This window comes from Aegilops tauschii, chromosome 5 (assembly GCF_002575655.3).
Source record: "Aegilops tauschii subsp. strangulata cultivar AL8/78 chromosome 5, Aet v6.0, whole genome shotgun sequence".
Taxonomy (NCBI): Eukaryota; Viridiplantae; Streptophyta; class Magnoliopsida; order Poales; family Poaceae; genus Aegilops; species Aegilops tauschii.
The window spans coordinates 96,443,777-96,450,742 of record NC_053039.3 but is presented as its reverse complement, the minus strand read 5'-3'; positions in this window follow the sequence as shown (position 1 = coordinate 96,450,742).

Below are 6,966 nucleotides of genomic sequence, written 5' to 3'. Positions count from 1 at the left end.
TCGTGATGAACTATGTTATGCAAGGGATGATGAAAACGATTCCCGAGCTCTTCGTGATGTTGAAATCGACGAAGGTAGAAATCAAGAAAAGCAGCAAATGTTGATGGTTGACAATACCACTAGTTTCAAGAAAAGGGCAAAGGGAAGAAGGGGAACTTCAAGAAGAATGGCAAGCAAGTTGCTGCTCAAGTGAAGAAGCCCAAGTCTAGACCTAAGCCTGAGACTAAGTGCTTCTACTACAAAGGGACTGGTCACTGGAAGTAGAACTGCCCCAAGTATTTGCACTATAAAAAAATACACTTCCGTGATGATACGTGTTTGTCACAGTAGGTCGCGTTTTTTGTCATGCATGTACATCCATGACAAATTTATGACAGAATCAAGATAGTCATACCTGTGCTGTCGTAGAAGTGTTCCATGATATTACCAAAATTATCATCACGGAAGTGTCCACTTCCATGACGATAAATCGCGCGTCACAGAAGTGCTTTCGTCAAGGGTGACCGACACGTGGCATCCACCGTAACGGAACGCCGTTAAGCTATCGGGTCGAGTTTTGGATCCGATAACCCGTTAACAGCCCCGACCAATGGGGATTTTCCACGTGTAAAATCATCATTGGCTGGAGGAAACACGTGTCGGCTCACCGTTGGGACAGATGTCATCCGCTCATTGGACCGAAGGCGCCTATGATACGGCGACATGTGGCACGACCCAACAGAGGCCCATTCCTGTGAAAAGGCCGGCCCGTTTGACTTGGTCAAAAGGTGGCAGGCCGGCCCACGGAAAGCCTGTTAACGGTCTGTTCGCATATAGCCCATTTACAACCCGCTAACCCAGGGCCCGTTACGCCCTATCCGAATTAGGCCCAGTAGCGTCATCTGGGCCGTCCAATATGATTCAACCCATTTTAACTCCCGGCCCATGTGTGGCCCATGACTTCTTTCGGCCCATATGAGGACCTTTATAACTCTTGGCCCATTAACGGCCCGTGGTGAAACTGGCCCGTAATGAACAGTGTATCACTTTATACCCATTAACGGGCCGTTATTCCATTGGGCCGTTTCCAGCCCAAGTTATCTTTCGGCCTTCTCAGGGCCCATTGATTCTTGGGCTCATTTGCAGCATTCGGTTACATACGGCCCGTTACTGTCATTTTCTGCTTGTGGGCCAAATTCAGCCCGTCGTTACAGTCGGCCCGTTTGCGGACCGTTAATATGTTGGGCCGTTTTCATGTCAAAAAAACCCGTTGGGCTATTTTCATAGAGGTATCAAATACGGCCTATTAACGGCCCGTTATGGTCCACGAATAGTACGACCCATGGTTGGCGAAATGATGATACGTCCCGTAGAAGGCCCATGGATCCTACGGCCCGTATGAGGCCCATGGATAGTATGGCCAGTAGAAGGCCGATGGATCCTACGGCCCGTAGAAGGCCCATGGACCCTACGGCCCGTAGAAGGCCCATGGACCCTAAGGCCCGTATAGAAGGCCGATGGATCCTACGGCCAGACGAAGGCCCATGGATCATACGGCCTGCAGGAGGCCCATGGTTACAACAGTCCGTGTGTTGCCACGATTATTTTGGCCTAGTTACCAAAAATTGGCTATTGTGGCCACTAGAAAAAAATAGAAAAAGAACTGCAGTGACTACAAGCAAACAACTAAACAAGACAATAAGGAAATAAATAAGCAAGCAATTAACGCTAGCCTATTACCGCTATTACACATATTACATCCACTGGGCATCAAAGTTCGCCACCAGTGCAAATATAGGGAACAAAGCAGCACATTACATACACTGGCCGTCAAAATTGGCCACCAGTGCAAATAAACGCGGCAGCAAAACAAGAGCATAACTGAAACAACTTCAGAAGAGCTCAAGAAATTTTATCCTGGGTATCCACCATGCTGGCAATAAGCTTAGCAAGTTGATTACCTTTGTCCTGTTTGGCGCTAAAATCCTCCAACGCTTGCTGTTGCACCAGAAAGTATGCATCTGAATGCTCCAGGGACTTCCACAGTCCTTCCGCTTCTTGTCGCAGCACAGCTGATCAATGTCTTTCAGCTTGTAGTTGAGACTCAAGAAACCGGACTGATTCAGACAGTGAGTTTGAATAGCTTGTGCAAGCGGTAGTGGCCAGTAACTCGAACACTAAACCAAGACGAGACTTTGGGGTTGTCTCGCTGTCTTCAAGATAGTCTTCCTTAGCTGTTTTATCAGCTTTGTTGGAGACCAACAAGGATGTGTCACTATCCTGAACCTTATCTGCATTACTTCCTTTACCATTGCTTAATAAGGCACTCTTTCCCAATATTCTGTCAGCATTCTAAAAGAAGAAACAAGCAGACACATAACAAGTTTAGCATGTACTAGTATATGAAACTCATTTCGGTGAACCAGTTCATTAGTAAGGTGGACAGGATTAAACTACCAAGTCTTCTATTGCCAAGTACTAGTACATAATAAAAGCATCAAACAAACATATATCAATGTCCTATGGTCACTGCATTGTCTTGCCAAATCAAAATAGAGACACGGTTCAAATCATATCAGTTCAAGACAAAGCAGCAGTGAAAGAATACAAAGCGTGGGAAACTACACGGCACAACAAGATTTCAGATGGGTAAGACGGGTCTACATGTACAACAACACTATTGGCTATGTTGTGATGCTAGTAATGTGCATGATATGAAAGTCAACTGTATACACAATTGAAATTGAAATCAACAGAGCTATTGATAAGAGCAAACCTGTTAAAGAAACATGCGTGAACATACCTACTGTGCCATTGGAGTTTCGATTAGATCCTTCAATTTAAAAATAAGTTTGTATGAGTAAATACAGTGATACAAGAGCAAAGCAATCATAGTTAAAAAGGCGCGCCTAAGCGAGCGCTTAAGCGCCTAGGCTCTAGGCGTTGGCAAAATTCATTGCGCATAACTACGCATAATCTGTGCATAACTGCGCATAAGCATGCGCTTTGGTCAGTAAAGCGCAAGGCGGTGGCAAAATGCACAATTAACGCCTAGCGTTTTTTTGAACTATGATAGCAATGGAATCTTAAATTAGAACAATTGTTCTTCAGGTTTAGGCACTTGTTCTACATGAACAGAGTACAGTAAGACGCAAGAATATAATACTTAAAAATAGAAAATGAGCTCATAGACCTTACCACATTCTTGGTTCGGGACCAGTACAGAACAAGGCGTTCCCAGTCATCGTCCAGTAAATGTGTCTCAGGAGAACGTAAGGGAATTTGATGAGTTTCTTTGCCGGTGAAGTACGTTTTCTTCATGTAATTCCGATACTGCCACCAAGCATTCTTGAAGATAGCAGAGGTATTAGCACAGGTTACCTCATCCTGAGTTTCCAAATTGGTCCTTCTCTATAGAGAAAAATGGGAAAATTTGCTGTATTATAACCATCATGGAGGTAGGATGTATGGGACGAAGCAAAGTAATTGCCATGAATAACATTACTTACACATAACTCCTGGACAAACACCTGCAACTGGCATTTTCCTTCATCTTCAGTATAATATTTCCAAGATGGGAAGATACGCACATACGATTTAACAGCATCAAATGCGATAGATGCTAAACTACGACTAGCTGGTTGTGCTTCCTCCACAGGAATAGGCGTACTAACTGGTGGAGTTGGGGTTCGCCGTGATAGTACTGGCCCTTTGGGCACTGGAGCTGCCTTACTAACTGCTCTTGTTTGGGAGCTCTGTGGTGGAGATGGTGCTGTGTCAACAGGAACTGGGTTACTATCGGCTGGGGTTGGGGTTAGATTGGGTGAAGCTGGTTCTCTGTCCATCGCAGTAGGGGTACAATCTGCGAGAGTTTGGGTTATGTGTGGTAGGGCTGGTTCTTGTGCATGTACTGGGGTGCTATCTCCACCAAGAGGTAGCACTGTTTTATTTGAAGACCGTGTTTTTAGTCCGCTAGATACTGGCATCACCCGCTCCAATTCAAATGGCTGATAAACAGGAAACATAGTTGAATGTACATACATTGTATGAGAGACAGATGCAATAGATAGTGTGGAAAAAAGAGGGCATGAAATAGTTGACATGTATATTGTTTAACTAAAACGGATAGCATGACATAATTTCACATATATGATGTCTATCTAAACTGGATACCATAGCATAACATAATTCAAAGATATGATGAATAACTAAACAGGATCGCATGACATAATTCACCTACATGTTATCTAAGTAATCAGAATCGCATCATTTAATTCACATATGTGATTTATATGCTAAACATAGGGCATTCGATATGATGTCTGAACTAAGAACATGGTGTTGAATATTGTGTATATGATGTCTAAACTATGCAATGCAAGACACCGTATGCATGATATGAGCAGTATAACCGTGCCAAGTTAGAGCATACACCTCAGTGGGGGAATAGGACTTGTCATCTTTCTCTGAATCCATCTCTGAGGAGCTATCGGGACCCAACAAGAGATCTGCTTCGACAGGTAGCACTGTCTGCTCTGAAGGCCTTGTTTTCACTCCAGATTTTTCCATCTCCCACCCAAATGGCTGATTCACAGGAAGAGTAGTTTAATGTACAAACATTGTCGACAAATGGAAATGTAATGAAGAAAAGGATGGGCAAGATATCATTCAAATATATGATGCGTGGTTAAACAGGATGGCATTGCACATTTCACATATATTATGGCTGGCTAAAAGACATGAGACTGCATAATTCCCATATATGATATAGAAACTAAACAGGTGGCATTACAGAACATGTCTAAACTAAGCAGATGACATATATGATGTCAAAAGTAGGCACTGCAAGGCAACATATGCATGATATGACTAACATCATCATGCCAAGGTAGAGCAAACACCTTGGGGGGGGGGTAAATAGGAGTGGTCAGCGGCGTCTGAATCCGCCTCAGAACAGATATCTTCCTCTGGATTACAATCTGGAGAGGGGTGGGGAGGGTTTGCCATTGAACCCACCATGGAGCGATGTCTGCATGACATTGTATTGCCGCGCAAAACTCTTCTCTTTTTCTCTACATGTTCAGCATGACTGTGTACAATATCTGACATGCATATGAAAAAAATATGGTGAGATTATGTAAGGAGAGCATGCAGAAATTTAGAGTGATGGTAACAACTAGTGGATCGACGTTTTTCCGTTGAACCAAAATTGCCCTAATGGATCGACGTGAATGTATAGTAATAAGTGATGCAACAAGTGTACAACCTCTTTGCCGTAGCCGTCTCGACCTCAGCATCATTGGGTTGGTCGCTGAAGCAGTTAAGGCAGAGGTGGTTGTCGGAGGTGTGGAGGAAGATCTGAGGAATCTGTAGACGGCGTCCAGGGCACTGCTCTGTTGTGATGGATCGTTCTGTCGTTGGAGCAGCTCCGGTGAGCCATAAGACGTCAAGGCTGAAGCAGCACAAGACAGACATCGTCAATCTCAAGTGGGATTCTAATAGCATCTCCAATAGATGATGTAAAATGGATGTAAAATTAACATCACCAAAAACCACCTGACTACAACAGATGAGGTAAAAACTGTTGACTCTGAACTTAACTGTCGAAACTAAAATTTACTGTGGAATCTGAATGCTACTGTCGAAACTGAACGCAATGGTAGCAGAGAGGCACTTGACATGTAGTTTAGGGAGGGCCTGCAGTTCATCTTCAACCTGCACCCCCCTGAGCCGCCAGCCACCACCGGCCGAACCGCCGGCCCCAGCGCCGCCTCGCCGCCCCGAAACAACTTGCCACCGCCGCCCCGGCCAGCCCTCTAGGCCCCCCGCCCCCACCCTGAACCCTAAGATAGATAGTGGGGTACCTCTCCGGCGAGCCCCCGTCCCCGCTGCGGGTGGTTCTTCCTTAACTCCAGCAAGGCCCCCAACCCCTAAAAATTGACTGACCCAAAAGTCGATTCAGTCGACTAAAGTGTGGCTTAATTGGAGCAGAGCAGCAGCACGAGCGAGGGGAAGAGCAGCAGCAGCAGCTGGGCGAGCGAGCGATCGAGCGAGAGCCGGAGCAGCAGCAGCAGCGCGAGCGAGCGAGAGCCGGAGCAGCAGCAGCAGATCCGGCTGGTATGGCCGCCGCCGCCGAAGGGGCCTCGCACTAGGGGAGAGCCGCCGTGGAGATGTCGCCCGCGGTGCCGGCTTCAAGGTAGCCGCTCCATGGGGGTGCGGGATGGAGCACCGTCGGCGCCGGGAGGTCGAGTTAAGGAGAAGGTGCGATGCGATGAGTGTACAACCTCTTTGGTGGCGCCGAGTAGGCCTCGGCTTCGTCCGAGGAGTCGGTGAGGATGCCGCGGTTCCGGTGGAGCAGGTTAAGGCGGCGCTGTGGGGATGGAACAGCCGCGATAGACGAGGCGATCGTCGGAGCAGCTCCTTGGAGGTGGAGGACGGGGCGGCTGAACCGGCGGGACAGCGAGATGGACGACGGATCCTCATCCGGGGAGGTGGACGAGGGACGTCGAGCTGTTGCGGTGGACGACGTCGTCGGGGAAGAGGCTCCGGCTAGGCAGCGGTGACGTGGCGGACGGAGGAGGGTGGGGTTTCGCGGCTGGAGCGGAGAGGTTATGGCGGCCTAGGATTTCGAATGGCGAAAAGGGGGCAATGGGAGGGGGTGAAGCATGACTTAGGGACGCGCTTGTCCAAAATGTAGGGTGTGTTACAAAAGTACCCCCCACCGATTTGAACTAGCGGCCCTTTCGGCTCAGGGTTAGAAGGGGGATTTCACGTGTCGGGATTTGGCAGCTGGAGGGAGTTTTCGCGCCCGTTGTAATTTCGGGATAGCAAGGCGCGGGTTGTGAAGGCGCCAGTTTTGGGAGCACGATATCTGAATTTTCGGGATATAACAAGACGCGGGTTGAATTTTAGGGACAAGCCTAATGTGTAGTAATATTGTACTTGTACGTACCAAATCAATTCGCACTTCCCTCAACCAAAAAGAAA